An 18,472-nucleotide genomic window follows, 5' to 3' on the forward strand; every position below is an offset into this window, starting at 1 on the left:
TATTACAGCGGGGGGGGGGGAGACGACGTGGATATTACAGCGGGGGGGGGGACACGGTGGATATTACAGCGGGGGGGGAGACGACGTGGATATTACAGCGGGGGGGAGACGACGTGGATATTACAGCGGGGGGGAGACGACGTGGATATTACAGCGGGGGGGAGACGACGTGGATATTACAGCGGGGGGGGAGACGACGTGGATATTACAGCGGGGGGGGAGACGACGACGTGGATATTACAGCGGGGGGGAGACGACGACGTGGATATTACAGCGGGGGGGGGGGCGGGGGGGGGGGGGGGGGGAGACGACGTGGATATTACAGCGGGGGGGGGGAGACGACGAGGATATTACAGCGGGGGGGGGGAGACGACGGTGGATATTACAGCGGGGGGGGGGGGGAGACGACGTGGATATTACAGCGGGGGGGGGGAGACGACGTGGATATTACAGCGGGGGGGGGGAGACGACGTGGATATTACAGCGGGAGGGGGGGGGGGGGGACGGGAATTACAGCGGGGGGGAGACGACGTGGATATTACAGCGGGGGGGGGAGACGACGTGGATATTACAGCGGGGGGGGGGAGACGACGTGGATATTACAGCGGGGGGAGACGACGTGGATATTACAGCGGGGGGGAGACGACGTGGATATTACAGCGGGGGGGGGAGACGACGTGGATATTACAGCGGGGGGGGGGGACGACGTGGATATTACAGCGGGGGGGGGGGGGGAGACGACGTGGATATTACAGCGGGGGGGGGAGACGACGTGGATATTACAGCGGGGGGGGGGGAGACGACGTGGATATTACAGCGGGGGGGGGGGAGACGACGTGGATATTACAGCGAGGGGGGGGGGGGGGAGACGACGTGGATATTACAGCGGAGGGGGGGGGGGAGACGACGTGGATATTACAGCGGAGGGGGGGGGGGGGAGACGACGTGGATATTACAGCGGAGGGGGGGGGGGGGAGACGACGTGGATATTACAGCGGGAGGGGGGGGGGGAGACGACGTGGATATTACAGCGGAGGGGGGGGGGAGACGACGTGGATATTACAGCGGAGGGGGGGGGAGACGACGTGGATATTACAGCGGAGGGGGGGGGGGGAGACGACGTGGATATTACAGCGGGGGGGGGGGAGACGACGTGGATATTACAGCGGGGGGGGGGGGAGACGACGTGGATATTACAGCGGGGGGGGGGGGGAGACGACGTGGATATTACAGCGGGGGGGGGGGGAGACGACGTGGATATTACAGCGGGGGGGAGACGACGTGGATATTACAGCGGGGGGGGGGAGACGACGTGGATATTACAGCGGGGGGGGGAGACGACGTGGATATTACAGCGGGGGGGGGGGGAGACGACGTAGATATTACAGCGGGGGGGGGGGGGGAGACGACGTAGATATTACAGCGGGGGGGGGGGGGGGGGAGACGACGTGGATATTACAGGGGGGGGGAGACGACGTGGATATTACAGCGGGGGGGGGGGAGACGACGTGGATATTACAGCGGGGGGGGGAGACGACGTGGATATTACAGCGGGGGGGGGGGGAGACGACGTGGATATTACAGCGGGGGGGGGGAGACGACGTGGATATTACAGCGGGGGGGGGGGAGACGACGTGGATATTACAGCGGAGGGGGTGGGAGACGACGTGGATATTACAGCGGAGGGGGGGGGGGGAGACGACGTGGATATTACAGCGGGGGGGGGGGGAGACGACGTGGATATTACAGCGGGGGGGGGGGGGAGACGACGTGGATATTACAGCGGGGGGGGGGGGGAGACGACGTGGATATTACAGCGGGGGGGGAGACGACGTGGATATTACAGCGGGGGGGGGGGGGAGACGACGTGGATATTGGATATTACAGCGGGGGGGGGGAGACGACGTGGATATTACAGCGGGGGGGGGAGACGACGTGGATATTACAGCGGGGGGGGGAGACGACGTGGATATTACAGCGGGGGGGGAAGACGACGTGGATATTACAGCGGGGGGGGGGAGACGACGTGGATATTACAGCGGGGGGGGAGACGACGTGGATATTACAGCGGGGGGGGGGAGACGACGTGGATATTACAGCGGGGGGGGGAGACGACGTGGATATTGGATATTACAGCGGGGGGGAGACGACGTGGATATTACAGCGGGGGGGGGAGACGACGTGGATATTACAGCGGGGGGGGGGGGGGGGGGAGACGACGTAGATATTACAGCGGGGGGGGGGGGGGGAGACGACGTGGATATTACAGCGGGGGGGGGGGGGGGACGACGTGGATATTACAGCGGGGGGGGGAGACGACGTGGATATTACAGCGGGGGGGGGAGACGACGTGGATATTACAGCGGGGGGGGGGGGAGACGACGTGGATATTACAGCGGGGGGGGGGGACACGGTGGATATTACAGCGGGGGGGGAGACGACGTGGATATTACAGCGGGGGGGGAGACGACGTGGATATTACAGCGGGGGGGGAGACGACGTGGATATTACAGCGGGGGGGGAGACGACGACGTGGATATTACAGCGGGGGGGGAGACGACGACGTGGATATTACAGCGGGGGGGGGGGGGGAGACGACGTGGATATTACAGCGGGGGGGGGGAGACGACGTGGATATTACAGCGGGGGGGGGGAGACGACGTGGATATTACAGCGGGGGGGGGGGGGAGACGACGTGGATATTACAGCGGGGGGGGGGGGGAGACGACGTGGATATTACAGCGGGGGGGGGAGACGACGTGGATATTACAGCGGGGGGGGGGGGGGAGACGACGTGGATATTACAGCGGAGGGGGGGGGGGAGACGACGTGGATATTACAGCGGGGGGGGGAGACGACGTGGATATTACAGCGGGGGGGGGGGGAGACGACGTGGATATTACAGCGGGGGGGGAGACGACGTGGATATTACAGCGGGGGGGGAGACGACGTGGATATTACAGCGGGGGGGGAGACGACGACGTGGATATTACAGCGGGGGGGGGGGGGAGACGACGTGGATATTACAGCGGGGGGGGGGGGGGGGAGACGACGTGGATATTACAGCGGGGGGGGGTGGAGGGGGGGGGAGACGACGTGGATATTACAGCGGGGGGGGGGGAGACGACGTGGATATTACAGCGGGGGGGGGAGACGACGTGGATATTACAGCGGAGGGGGGGGGGGGAGACGACGTGGATATTACAGCGGGAGGGGGGGGAGACGACGTGGATATTACAGCGGAGGGGGGGGGGGGGGGAGACGACGTGGATATTACAGCGGAGGGGGGGGGGAGACGACGTGGATATTACAGCGGAGGGGGGGGGGGGAGACGACGTGGATATTACAGCGGAGGGGGGGGGGGAGACGACGTGGATATTACAGCGGAGGGGGGGGGGGGAGACGACGTGGATATTACAGCGGAGGGGGGGGGGAGACGACGTGGATATTACAGCGGGGGGGGGGAGACGACGTGGATATTACAGCGGGGGGGGGGAAGACGACGTGGATATTACAGCGGGGGGGGGGGGGAGACGACGTGGATATTACAGCGGGGGGGGGAGACGACGTGGATATTACAGCGGGGGGGAGACGACGTGGATATTACAGCGGGGGGGGGGGAGACGACGTGGATATTACAGCGGGGGGGGGGGGAGACGACGTAGATATTACAGCGGGGGGGGGGGGGAGACGACGTAGATATTACAGCGGGGGGGGGGGGGAGACGACGTGGATATTACAGGGGGGGGGGGGGGGGAGACGACGTGGATATTACAGCGGGGGGGGGGGAGACGACGTGGATATTACAGCGGGGGGGGGGAGACGACGTGGATATTACAGCGGGGGGGGGGGGGAGACGACGTGGATATTACAGCGGGGGGGGGGGGGAGACGACGTGGATATTACAGCGGGGGGGGGGGGGAGACGACGTGGATATTACAGCGGGGGGGGGGGGGGGGAGACGACGTGGATATTACAGCGGAGGGGGTGGGAGACGACGTGGATATTACAGCGGAGGGGGGGGGGGGGAGACGACGTGGATATTACAGCGGGGGGGGGGGGGGGGAGACGACGTGGATATTACAGCGGGGGGGGGGGGAGACGACGTGGATATTACAGCGGGGGGGGGGGGAGACGACGTGGATATTACAGCGGGGGGGGGGGGGGGAGACGACGTGGATATTACAGCGGGGGGGGGAGACGACGTGGATATTACAGCGGGGGGGGGGGAAGACGACGTGCATATTACAGCGGGGGGGGGGGAAGACGACGTGCATATTACAGCGGGGGGGGGGGAGACGACGTGGATATTACAGCGGGGGGGGGGAGACGACGTGGATATTACAGCGGGGGGGGGGGGGAGACGACGTGGATATTACAGCGGGGGGGCGACATGGATATTACAGCGGGGACTATATGGTGGTGGAATTTTCACAGGTTTTTGCAAATTCAATTATTTGCTGATCCAAAAAAACGATCCGATCCGTGACTCTGATCTGAGGAACGATCCAATAGTTTTTTGATCTGTTGCATCCCTAATGTTTAGGGATTTTAACAAAACTTCAGGCCTAAAATTAGAGTTTTAACAAGTGTGTAAAAAATAGTAAAAAGTGGTAATGCTTGGGAACATCGCTGCAGAAAAAAAACTCTGGACTGGAGAGAACCAGCCGCAGAATCATGACTGCTAAGCAGGTAGGTTCTTCCCATTTCTAGCATCTACCAGGGACACACAAAGTGGTTTAAGATTTTCTCTAAATTGTTTGTCTATCAGGGCTTATTGACACCATGTGCATTGGGCTGTGTTGCTCAAATAAAAATACACTGTTTTTAATGTGCTCGGTTCACAGGAATTTTGCATTTGTGGCACATGTCCAACAACACAACCCTAAATCAGAGAACTGCAACCAGCCATGGATTTCAGCCTGTAGGTCGCACTCTGCACCTGTTCCCACTGGAATCTTATACTGTACCATGTCAAACTGTCCCATGTGCACAAGCCCCAAGAAACTTCTTTCCTGTTTATATTAAAAACACACATCTATTAAAAAAAAAAAAAAAAAAAAGCGACATTTCCCCTTTAAAGACTGTGCATGTAAATGACTCATTATTGTGCTTCACCAACAAAGTTCCCAAAAAGTGACCTAGATTCATGTGCACCGGATCAAGCCGGGAGCTGTGATGAATGTACAAATTAAAGATTGTTGCCCAGTCTCCTTGACATCAGCCAGCTCAGCAAAGTTATGTCGTTTACCTAATACTCTGCAAATTTTGGGGTAGAAGGGCCCCACTCAGAGGAAAAAACGCTGGGAACACTTTTTGCACCCCCTAAACAAGCATTTAACCCTTGCAGTAACAGAGAGAGGCCACACAGCAAGGGAAGATTCTGCCGAATTCCTATAGTTCAGCTTTAGGCCTGATTCATACCTATGCATTTTTAGTGCTTTTTGCATGTGCACTACAGAACATAGTCCATCGGAAACCATGTTAAATGGACTGTAGTGCAAATTTGCAAAAAGCACTAAAAATGCATAGGTGTGAATCAGGCCTTAGACCCCTTTCGTTTTAGCGCTAAAAATAGCACCTGTAAACTGCCTCTCATGCCTCTCCAGTGTGAAAGTCCGAGTGTGTTCAAACTGGGGTGGTGCGGGACGGGGGAAAAAAAAGCCTGCAAGCAGCATCTTTGGGGTGCCCATGCCCATTGGAATACGCTGCAACACGGGCACATTTAACCCTACAGCAAAGGAAGATTTTGCCGACTTCCTATAGTTCAGCTTTCGTCTTAGCGCTAAAAATAGCGCCTGTGAACAGCCTCTCATGCCTCCCCAGGGTGAAAGTCAGAGTATACACACTGGGGTGGTGTGCTTGCGGGACAAAAAAAAAAAAAAAAGCCCTGCAAGCAGCATCTTTGGGGCACCCCTGCCCATTGGAATGAATGGGCAGTGCTTCGGGGAATGCTGCAACATGGGCACATTTAACCCCTTCTTTGGCTGCCAACTCTAGCGGCCGAATAGCGCCACTTAAACAGCAGTAAAGCACCGCTAAAACTAGAGGCGCATTACCTCTAAGAGACACTGCTAAACAAAGATGGAGTCCACCAGGCGGATCACCCATGTGAAAGGACCCTAATAAAAAAATAAATAAATAAATAAATAAACGGACAATTCCACTTATCTCATGATTGGTAAGGTGCAATATATTAAATTTTTGGTTTTGGAATTAATACAGCGTTAAAGTGTTTGTTACCCCAACACTTCATATTCCTGATATGTGCCTGTTGTACCATGTACTTGTATGATAAAGTATACTGTTCTCTTTGTATCGCTTCTTTTACATGAAATCTCTGGTGTTTCTGCTAGACCCCTTACTATGCTATTAAGAACTGACCACACTAAATCCCCTTTCACACTGAGGCGCTATAGCACAAAAAATTAGCGCCTGTAAAGCGCCTCTCCTCTCACTCTACTGTGAAAGCCCAAGTGCTTTCACACTGGAGCGGTGCGCTGGCAGGACGCAAAAAAATAAATAAAAATAAAAGGAAGGAATGTGATCATTTATTAAATGAAAAAAAAAAATATATATATATATATATATATATATATATATATATATATATATATATATATATATATATATATATATATATATATATATATATATATATATATATATATATATATTTAATATCTATACAAGAATGTTTTGCCTTTCATTTATATTTTAAACTTTTAAACTGAATGGGTTGTTTTACAAAGTGATAGTTTACAATCACTTTGGGGGGGGGGTTAGCAATTACCCGTGTGGTGGGGCATACTCTGCACTGCAAGGGTAAACTGCTTGTTGAGTCTAGGGTTACAAGGTAACAGGTACATTACTGCTACCTCCTGTAGGCTCCCACCATCTGTGCAACCACTACCGCAAAGTCTCGCCTCTAAGGTGCTACCGGCCATGGTTGCACTTTTGCCTGTTCTACGTACAATACATGCATTTTTCCCCGCAGCATGGGGAACCCCTCCACAAGGGTTTATTTTATTTTCTCTACCCTAGAGTTGGACATTTAAAGTAGAACTTCCATGCAGCTTACAATAAGGCTTACCATATAGCTTAAAGATCTCCTAAACGTGTACCCTTTAGAAGATACCTACTGTACATGCAGCCAGTGACATCACTGGCACATGCACTGTGAAGGAATGGCTACCCGTGCTGTTTCTTCAGAGCCTTGAGCCATGACCAGAGTGATGTCATCACGGCTCTGGCCAGAGTCGGACTCCGCAAACCTAGAAGCAAGATGGAAGCGGCCTCCAGTTCTGACAGGAGGGCTTCGTTTTAAAAGGCAAGTTTAACATAATGTGCTAGTATGCGATGCATATTAGCATACTAGCACAAGCACATTAAAAAAATAAAAAGCATATTGTTCTGCTATGTGAATAAGAACATGTAACAAAGTATTATCCCAATTTACCTGCAAAAGTGGAACACTGGGACAAGCGTTTAATATTCTAGCCAATGGAATCAATGAACACCCAAACGTTTGGTTCGCCTAAACGTGTATGCAAAATGTGGCGATAGACTGCTTAAAAATCATGCCCTTCTCCAGCCAGGAGAGAAGCTGGGCATATTCCCAACATGCATGAGGCCTTTAAAGGCAATTAGATTGCACTGTGTGCAGCATCTACGTATATAGATTATTGTCAGCAGCCTCTGCCAGACATTCATGCAGGTCCAGCAGGACATTCCTTTGGCTCTACAATCAGGCAATAGCAAGTCTGTATAGGAGACTTTGAATTGCAGCATGTTTGTACATAGCATAGGTGCTATAACATTTGTAAAACACAAAAATTATTTATTCAGCTTAAAGAGAAACCCCATTAAAAATATGGTCCCGATATTCACGATTATCAAGTTAGGCTGGGTTCACACTGAAGCGATGCGGGAACGCCGCAAATCCGCGGCGGGTTCCCGCATCGCATGCCTCCCGCCGGCAGTTCACACTGCCCTATGCGGACTGCTGGAAGTGTCAGTGAAACCTTAATGACACCCCCAGATCAGTGCGATCTGCAAACTCGGCTTTGCCGGCGGTATTGCCGCGCTGTCCCACCGCTACTTCACCGCTCCAAAGATGCGGCTAGCAGGACTTTTTTCACTGTCCTGCCAGCGCACCGCTCCAGTGTGAAAGCCCTCCGGCTTTCACACTGGAGTGAAAGGGGCTGTTTTTTTTCAGGCGCTATTTTTAGCGCTGTAACGCCTGAATACCGCCCCAGTGTGAAAGCAGCCTAAGTGAAAATGTCCAAATTGGGCCCAATTAGCCATTTTCCCTCCCTGGTGTCATGTGACTCGTTAGTGTTACAAGGTCTCAGGTGTGAATGTGGATCAGGCGAGTTAAATTTGGTGTTATCGCTCTCACTCTCTCTGGTCACTAGAAGTTCAACATGGCACCTCATGGCTAGGGAAACAAAAAAGATTTAAATCTTGAATCGAGTTGAGAGGTCAAATCGATTCAAAATTTAAGCAAGTCTATTTATTTATTTTCACCAGGACTGGCGCTGACACCGTGCCGGGCCTGAGGTGCTGTGGGCAGGAGTTTTTAGATATATATTGATATGTATATTTATTTCACTGGCTACTTTATTAGGTGCACCTTGCTAGTACTGCCTCAGACCTCCTTTTGCCTTTGACCATGGTCAGGCCTGTTTCTGAGTAGAACCTGTCCTGTTAAACTGCTGTAGGGTCTTGGCCACTTTGCTGCAGCTCAATTTCAGGGTCTTGACAATCTTCTTATAGCCTAGGCCATCTTTATGTAGAGCAACAATTCTTTTTTTCAGATCCCCAGAGAGTTCTTTGCCATGGGTAGAGCTGGGAGATTCAAAAAGTGGAGTTGTAGCAAAGTTCTTATCCAGTGACATGCTGACTACAGGGTGTACGGAGCATTTACAAAGCAAACATGGGATGCCTGGAGTGAAAGACCAGGTCAAACTTATCTGTGTGCGAGTGTGCTGACCCAGCCCTGATAAGGGCAATGAAGCCACAGATAATGTAAAGTCAATGCACAAGGTAAACCAATTCATAACGCCACTCCAATCATGAAAGGAAGAGAAAGTGATCTGATCCAAGGCAGTGAGATAAGAAGTTGTTAATGAACTTTAAAAAGCCTTATTAGAAAGCAATTCAGTATTTGGCAGCTAAGAGAACTGCTCAGCACATAGCAGTGTAACATACTGGAAAATGGTGGTACTACCAGTAATGAAGTGAAAGGGTTTGTCCATGATAATCTTCTGTTTCAATTATCAGTCATCGTTTGTACAACAGTACACTCTTTCCTAAGGCCGGCCATACCTGGTTCAAACCTCCCATTAATGGGTAGGCTGAATGTACCAAGTTGATCGATCGTTCAACCAGCCTGCCGGATTTTCTTGCGACCCCCATCAGCTGCTATAGCCACTAGCGATAATCACTGTCTTCTCCCGACAGGGACAGTTTCACCTGCTGGAAAAGGGCAATTGCCGATTCCCGTCACAACTGTGTGTCGATAGGCAAATCGCACAATTTTCTTTCCTGCAACCACTGATCTGCATAACATCACAAGATATTTTGGTACAACGTCACTACACACAACCCGAATAACTGTACTATATCAGTTTACCCCTCTACTGCTGGTCTGGTGGCAACTCAAATTTTTGGATTCACCCCTCATGTTCATTCTCAGTGACTTGCTGTTCAGAACAATTAGAAAAAGAGTGACTGTCCCCAAAAGAAGCCTGCAAAGCATTGCACCCACAATCAGTGGATCACAGGTGTAATGTCAGCTTACTGCAGAAACTTCACCCAGCTCTCTGCACGTTTCTCTGTATAAGCTTTCAGTTCTAGAACTGGAGGAAGTGTCAATGGACTACTGTGAATTAATGTAGATCTAAGGCCCCCATTCCCAACGGTGCAACTTGTCATGCAGTTTGACTTGAAGTAGCACAATTTCAAAGACGCAGGTCAATGCAAATTCAGGTGCCACTTGCCTGACATTTATGCGGCACCCATTTGAAAAAAAAAAAAAAAAAAAAAAAAAAAAGGTCTCTGCATTATTTTTGCCAATGTCAGGTGCCGTCTTGCATGACAAGTGGCACCCTATTGTCAGTAATGGAACTGTAAAGTCTGAGTCGCACCAATTTGAACCGTCCGTTGCTGCCAATAGGGTGCGATTTGTCATGCAATTTGGAACAGTTCACCTGACTTTTTTGCAACTTCAGGCACAGATGTCTATGCAAGTCGTACCTGAAATCGGCAAAAATAAAGCAGGGTAGAGGTGCGCGAAACTATCGCAATCTTGATTCACCCCCCCAACGCGATCTAAGTTCTGGGTGACCCGCGATTTTCTTTTAGTGCCGCCGGTTCCGCGTAACCAGCGTGGAACGCAAATGGCGGATATCGGAACTGACGTCAGCCACTGGAACTGATGTCAGTCATTGGAGTGTGCGATGTGGTGTGCCGCTGCCTGGTTGTGGGCGGGTACAGTGGCCAGGAAACAGCAGTGTGAGTGCGCACTGCTATACACAGTAGTAGGGGTGCAATGGATCATCACCGATCCGTGATCCGAACGGGTCACCCCGCTCGGATCAGCACGTGCCGCGATCGGCGGAGCGCTCCGCGGTCTCGGCCTTGGGAAAGGCCGCGGCTTCGGCCTCGCTCCAAAGCGGCGGCCATCTTTCTACACCCAGGCTGTTTACACTGTGATCACTCCGCCAGAGCGATCACTTGTAAACAAACCGGCGTCATGTCATGACGCCGGTTCCTCTCTCCCCCTCTGTACTAATCTGTACAGTGGAGGGGAGAGATCCAGAGATGGAAGCAGCCATCCCTCCCTACCCTGCAGTAAACAGCAATACCCTAGCCATACCCTGCCAATACTCAGCGATACCCTGCCTGTAAATTTTTCAAATAAAACGTTTTTTTGGGAATCGTGATCTTCATTCTAAGCAAAAGAATCCTGATTCTCATTTTTCCCCAGAATCGTGCAGCTCTAATGCAGGGACATTTTTTTTTTTTTTTTTCAAATTGGTGGCGCACAAATGTCAGGCAAGTGGCACCTGAATTTGCATTGATGTGCATCTTTGAAATTGTGCTACTTTAAGTGAAGTAGCATGATTTCAAAGTCGCACTATATATTTATATTAGAGCTGCGGAAATTAACGATTAATTGTTCGATTAATCGTTAATTTCTTTGATCGATCAAAATAATTTTGATCGAGGACGATCCGCGGAGTGAGCTCCGCGGTCTCGCCCATAGGAAAGGCCGCGGCTTCGGCCTAGCTCCGGAGCCGCGGCCATCTTGGTCCACCCGACGGCGGCCTAGACGCGCGCATTGACGTCATCATCGCCCGCCTGCTTGTGTCTACTATGAGGACGGATGGGTCTGCCTGCTGTCTATTCCAGACAGAGCAGACAATCATGAATATTAAGGTATGGGGGAGATATGAGGAGATGTGGGCAGTACTTTATGGGGGGAGATGTGGGCAGTACTTTATGGGGGGGGAGATGTGGGCAGTACTTTATGGGGGGGAGATGTGGGCAGTACTTTATGGGGGGGAGATGTGGGCAGTACTTTATGGGGGGGGGAGATGTGGACAATACAGCATGGGGGGAGATGTGGGGGAAATGTGGACGGTACAGTATGGGGGAGATGTGGACATTACAGTTAAAGTTAAACTAACTTTCTACGTTTTTCTTAAAGTTTAATAAAAAAAATTGTAAAAACTGTATGTGCATTATAATTAATCGAAATTAGTCGATTAATCGATTAAAAAAAAAAATCGATTAATCGAACAGGAAAATTTTAATCAGTAACAGCCCTAATTTATATGTACTTTTCCTATAGTAGAATAACATTTTCTGTGATGAGCATCGCTGAGCCGATGAGGCTTTACCTCTCCAGTTAGCCACTATTGCTTCCACCTACACCGCAGGCAGCATAAAATACCCAGTGCTTTTATGTATGGGGATACATGTGACCTCCTCCTATTTGACAGTGCTCAGGTCACGACTAGTGGCCAGTTTCTAGGCCTGTGCATTGTCACATGATGAAGTGAGCAATGTCCCCAAATGGAAAAAGTGACGGTGTCTTTTAAAGTAAGCCTGTCACCTTTCCCATTCAATGCAAAGTGACGGGGGGGGGGGGGGTTCCTTTACAAGGCACCCCCAACAACACCATTGCTGTGCTCTGCCACTGCTCCATTCATCTGCTGGTGCCCCTGCAACCACACCATACTTTCAGGTATGAGGCAGTGTTTGACCAGTCAATAACCGGGACTCCACGCTGACCCCAATGAAATCCCTAGCCAAAAACAAATACTGCACCACAAAATAGAATGAAAAAAATCATTTTTAGCCTCGATCCTTCTCTTCTGGGGCCACCTGCTGGCACTCTAGGCTCCTCCTTTTCTCCATGTGCCACAATAGGAATCTGCTTCCTATGGTGGCACGTGTGTGGGTGCTCTACCAAGCCCTGCTGTGTGCCCATAGACCCACGCAGCGTGGCTTAGCCCCACCCCCCATTCACAGGATTTAACTGACAGCAGCAGGAGCCAATAGTTCCTGCTGCTGCCTCTCTGTCCTGTGAATGCAGGGAGAGAGCCTTTATGTGAACTTTATGTAAAGAACAAAAACGGGTGACCAGGCAGAATAAGCATGCCTCGTCTCTTCCACATTAAAATGACCTACCGGCCACTGGCACTGTATTGCCTCCTCACCATCTGTTTAACCCCTTGGCATCAGCAACACGCAAATATTCTTGGCACCGAGAGGCTGCATATTTGCGCGAATTTCTGTCAATACTGCTGGGCCGAGAGTGCACATGCTGTGCACTGCTGGCACAGTTACTGGCGCCTAACGTAAGAGTTTTTGGATCATGTGACCACCCTCACAGCCCATTATGGTGGTCACGTGATCCTAAGCCCCACCCATTGGCATTCATAAACCTCTTAAAAGGCTGAGACGCGATGGCACAAAGGAGGTTAAACCCCCTAAATGCCAGACCACTACACCTGAAGCATGTGCATTGTGTGTGGTTGCAGCACAGTCCCATTCACTTGAATAGTTCATGTTTCATGGGTGTTAATAATACATGCCAAACGCGGCGGGGGGGGGGGGGGGGGGTAATGCTGGTTGCGTTGCAATGCATTGTGGCTGCTGCATGTGTACATCCCTGAAAGCTGCCTTTCCAGTGGAAGTAGTTAAGGGGTTTTAAAAAGGCTGCCTCAAACATGTGGTTTTACCACTCCCTAGTGTAACAGAGTCCTCTGAATTCAATTCACAGCAATGTGGTGCAGTAGGACATGCTGTACCTTTTTCAGCACAGTGTGATCCAATGCCATACACCACATCGCAACCCGCTGAGATAAATAAAGTTGAACAAGGTGTAATTTTGCTACATTCAATAAAGTTTGAAAAAAGTAAACAGTGTGATACATCTTTACAAAACACTGGAACCTGTAGCAGTGCACACCAGCAGCCGCAGAATAAGACAACTGCTGGCGTGAACAAGGCTCCATTCACATCTGTGTATTCATGGAACATGCCAGAAACACTTGTCTTATTTGCTGTGCCCTTATTGGTTATTAATAACCAGAACACCTGGGGGGAGGGGTAAACATGCTATAAAAAAAAAAAAAAGATTTTACCATCTCTACATCTAAAAAGGTGCAAGAGATTATTTTGCACGTTTGTCATGTGTAGGGCTGCCATTCATATGAACAGGCTGCTCTATGCGGGTCACATGAAGGAGGCATGCAGTCACGTGACGCAGAGGTGTGAATGAGTCCTAAGGTCCCTTTCACACGAGTGCGACCTGTAAGTTGCACGACGAAGCAAAGCCTGTGTAATCTTCAGGTCTACAGACCTCAAGTCGCATCAAAAGTTGGACCGAAAGTAGTGCAGGGACTACTTTAAAGTCGCACAGATACGAACGGTACTCATTAGACTTGTCATGCGACCTTGCAGTCCCAAGTCACAGGACAAATCACACCAGTGTGAAAGGGACTTGAGCCCACGTTGACACTGAAGTGAAATAGTCAAACCAGCATTTCAGTCCGACTTCAGGAGCGATTTGACAGACATGTGTGCAGGTTCCTGTACAATGTCTATAGAAATCACCCCCAAAGTAGTGCAGAAACAACTTCTGAGTAGTTTGGGAATCAGTGCCGGCGTTGCAGCAATTCGGACGGTGCCATTGCCAGCAATAGGCTGCGATTTGACATGTCAGATCAGCCCAATGTGAACATAGGCTCTATGAGATTGTAATGTGTGTGGTGAGCTTTGACGTTTCCATTCACCTAGATCTATACAAGGCACGGCCATGGTAAACCTTTATTTTACTGCAAGCAAAATGTGGCGAACGTTCTCCTCATCAATACATGAGGTGGGGCGCCGCCTTCATAACACCCGGGCTTACACTTCAGCTTGACCTAGGACGGGCATTAGAGGTTGACAAGTAAAGCGCTTCCTGGGCCGCTAACTCGTCGCCTAGCAACAGGCGTGACGTTTACACCTTCAAGGGCAAACCGAGAGTCACCTAATCGGGCTCCTCTCCAGTTACGCTGCGTCCCAGCGCTACGTCTAGCCCCGCCCACACTTAGGAAGCATTTCATTGGTGAACAGACGGGACTGCGAGCGATTCTATTTTTAAACCAGTCAACGCGGCAAGCTTGCGATTGGACGGGCAGGCAAGCCAATCAGCCGGCAGAGTGTCCATTCATCCCAGTGTGGGAGAGAAGCAGCTGCATCGAGACTTCCAAATAGAGCCATGGGCAGAGCACTGTACAGATATAGAGCAGCAGCGAGAACAGCCCTGGGCAGAGCATTCCTCCTGCAGAGCACGGCCCTGGGCAGAGCATTCTTCCCGCAGAGCATTCCTCCTGCAGAGATGAAGTGCACAGCCCTGGGCAGAGCATTACTGATACAGAGCACGGCCCTGGGCAGAGCATTCCTCCTGCAGAGATGCAGAGCACGGCCCTGGGCAGAGCATTCCTCCTGCAGAGATGCAGAGCACAGCCCTGGGCAGAGCATCCCTGATACAGAGCACGGCCCTGGGCAGAGCATTCCTCCTGCAGAGATGCAGAGCACAGCCCTGGGCAGAGCATCCCTGATACAGAGCACGGCCCTGGGCAGAGCATTCCTCCTGCAGAGATGCAGAGCACAGCCCTGGGCAGAGCATCCCTGATACAGAGCACGGCCCTGGGCAGAGCATTCCTCCTGCAGAGATGCAGAGCACAGCCCTGGGCAGAGCATCCCTGATACAGAGCACGGCCCTGGGCACAGCATTCCTCCTGCAGAGATGCAGAGCACAGCCCTGGGCAGAGCATCCCTGATACAGAGCACGGCCCTGGGCACAGCATTCCTCCTGCAGAGATGCAGAGCACAGCCCTGGGCAGAGCATCCCTGATACAGAGCACGGCCCTGGGCACAGCATTCCTCCTGCAGAGATGCAGAGCACAGCCCTGGGCAGAGCATCCCTGATACAGAGCACGGCCCTGGGCACAGCATTACTCCTGCAGAGATGCAGCGCACAGCCCTGGGCACAGCATTACTCCTGCAGAGATGCAGCGCACAGCCCTGGGCACAGCATTACTCCTGCAGAGATGCAGCGCACAGCCCTGGGCACAGCATTACTCCTGCAGAGATGCAGCGCACAGCCCTGGGCACAGCATTACTCCTGCAGAGATGCAGCGCACAGCCCTGGGCACAGCATTACTCCTGCAGAGATGCAGCGCACAGCCCTGGGCACAGCATTACTCCTGCAGAGATGCCCAAAAGCTGATCTGTGAACAGTGCAAACAAGTGGAGAAATCCCAGCCACATCACAATGGAAAACTGAACTACAGTCATCAACTCCACCTCTGTGAACTCATCATTTGCTGTGCAATGCTGGGACACCATGTGACACCCCAAGAGCAGCACAGGGGGCAGACACATCAGCTATCCTGAGACATTCCCCAGGACTGATTCCAGGAAATTCAGCCTGTCTCAGTGTAAGGTGACCTACCAGCTTCTCCAGCAGCACAGTGAAGACAGAGCAGCACCCTAAGCTGTGATCAGAGGGTGCCCTCCCTGTGCATTTCACCTGCTGCTATTGCAGCACTAGGGGGTCATCATATTATTAATCACAGGCCACAAGCATGGATAGCCTATGCAGCAGCCTGACAATGTACAGCAATAAAGGTCATTATACTGATAACAGACCATTATTAAAATACCAAAGGGCATGCCTGTATAGTCTAATGAGCAACCTGACATTACTGCAATAAGAGTCATTAGTAGTCTAACAAACGCAAGTCAGTACAATGCTTGTACAGTCTATGCATCAGCCTTACAGGTTAACGCAATAAGGGTCATCACCCTCTGATCGCAGATCCCTATTAATCAAAGCATGAGTGTATAAAGCTAGTATAGTCTATGGAGCAGTCTGATAGTATTAAATAAGGGTCAAACAACTTTGATCACCAATTATCAGTAATATAGTCATTGTAGCTTCTTGACCATACATTGCAATAGGGTCCTCAGACTGGCCACAGATTATTATTAATAACGAGGGTCAAACTGATCACAGATATTAATAGGAGGAACAGACTGGTCACAGATCATCAGTAATGAGGGTCACCACACTGATCACTGATCATTACTTCCCCAGGACACAAGTCTGTACACTACATGGACATTAGGACAGTGTGTTACAATCAGATGATTGATCTCTCAGGCGAAGTCTTTATAAATATTGCTACCTGACAGTGTCATGCACTGATCACTATTATTATTGTAGTGGCGATTTCTGCACACCACCCACCATACAGAGGTCATTATTAATAATAATAATGGCATGATCTCTGATCGGGACTGTACAATGATTGCCCCTCCATACACAGGCCATGCCATACACAATGCAATGCCGGCACCATTACTGTGCTGCATGAAGCTGGGGGAGGGGGTCACCCTGCTGGTCCTCAGAAGGCCACTATTGTCCCCATGCTGTCACTTATCTAGAGGATCATCCCCCTCCCCCAGTCCCAGGGTATTGTTTAGTATCCCGCGGCAAAGCCCCCTGCAGCCTGTTCCCACTATGTCTGCACATATGTTACTCCATACAGCCTGTGTATCGTGCAGCATGCCGAGCCCTCTACCCCCCGCACACACCGTGCACAGCGCCGGGCCTCTCACCTCTATAGGCCGCCGGTGGTGGGACTCCTTGGCGCTCGGGACCTCTGGCTTGGCCGCTCCAGGCTGGGAGACTGAGAGCACAGGCGACCGCTCAGGACACTCAGTGCCCCGGAAGAGGCTGAGAACAGAGCGACACGTGACATGTCCCCAACCCCGCCCCTTCTCCTGCCCTCAGATCCCGGAGACACAGTGCTGTGTCCTTGGATGGGATCACTGTATATGTGTGACTGGGCCCGTACTATCCTGAGTGATAGGGGCCCCACAGTCCTAATCCCATCACAACACCTCCTCCGCACCACACAACAAGACCCCTTCTAATCTACACCCCACAACTGGAGGGCACCCCCAAAACAAAAGAGCCCCCCCCCACAACCAGTCCTCCTCTACATCCCATAAGACCCCCTCTACACCCTACAACGAGAGAGCACCCCACAACCAGTCCTCCTCTACACCCCACATCAAGAGAGCACCCCACAACCAGTCCTCCTCTACATCCAACAACAAGACCCCCTCTACACTCCACAACCAGTCCTCCTCTACATCCAACAACAAGAGAGCACCCCACAACAATTCCTCCTCTACACCCCAAGACAAGAGAGCACCCCACAACCAGTCCTCCTCTACATCCCACAAGACCCCCTCTACACCCCAAAACAAGAGAGCACCCCACAACCAGTCCTCTACATCCCACAACCAGACCCCTTCTACACCCCATAACCAGTCCTCCTCTAAACCCCACAACAAGAGAGCACCCCACAACCAGTCCTCTGCATCCCATAAGATCCCCTCTACAACCCACAACCAGTCCTCCTCTACACCCCAAAACAAAAGTGCACCCCACAACCAGTCCTCCTCTACATCCCATAAGACCCCCTCTACAACTCACAACCAGAGAGCACTCCACAACAAGACCCCTTTACACCCACAACCAGAGAGCACCCCACAACAAGACCCCTTCTAATCTACACCCCACAACCAGAGGGCACCCCCCAAAACAAAAGAGCCCCCCACAACCAGCCCTCCTCTACATCCCACAACAAGACCCCCTCTACACCCCACAACAAGAGAGCACCCCACAACAATTCCTCCTCTACACCCCAAGACAAGAGAGCACCCCACAACCAGTCCTCCTCTACATCCCACAACAAGACCCCCTCTACACCCCACAACCAGTCCTCTACACCCCCCAACAAGAGAGCGCCCCACAACCAGTCCTCCTCTACATCCCATAAGACCCACTCTACAACCCACAACCAGTCCTCCTCTACACCCCAAAACAAGA

At 51.8% G+C, this 18,472-nt stretch overlaps 1 protein-coding gene across 1 annotated transcript in view; it reads right to left on the reverse strand.

Annotated features, from left to right (window-relative positions):
• The window catches only part of NNT (nicotinamide nucleotide transhydrogenase), a 189,878-nt gene extending 172,530 nt beyond the window's left edge, over positions 1-17,348 (reverse strand). The window contains exon 1 of the mRNA XM_077462775.1: positions 17,191-17,348. The gene's annotated coding sequence lies outside the window, so the exon portion shown is untranslated. The remainder of the gene's footprint in view (positions 1-17,190) is intronic.
• Positions 17,349-18,472: the final 1,124 nt, after the last annotated feature.

Source organism: Lithobates pipiens, unplaced genomic scaffold (genome assembly GCF_037356315.1).
Source record: "Lithobates pipiens isolate NorthernLeopardFrog02 unplaced genomic scaffold, aLitPip1_a1.2 Scaffold_3, whole genome shotgun sequence".
In the NCBI taxonomy this organism is placed as follows: Eukaryota; Metazoa; Chordata; class Amphibia; order Anura; family Ranidae; genus Lithobates; species Lithobates pipiens.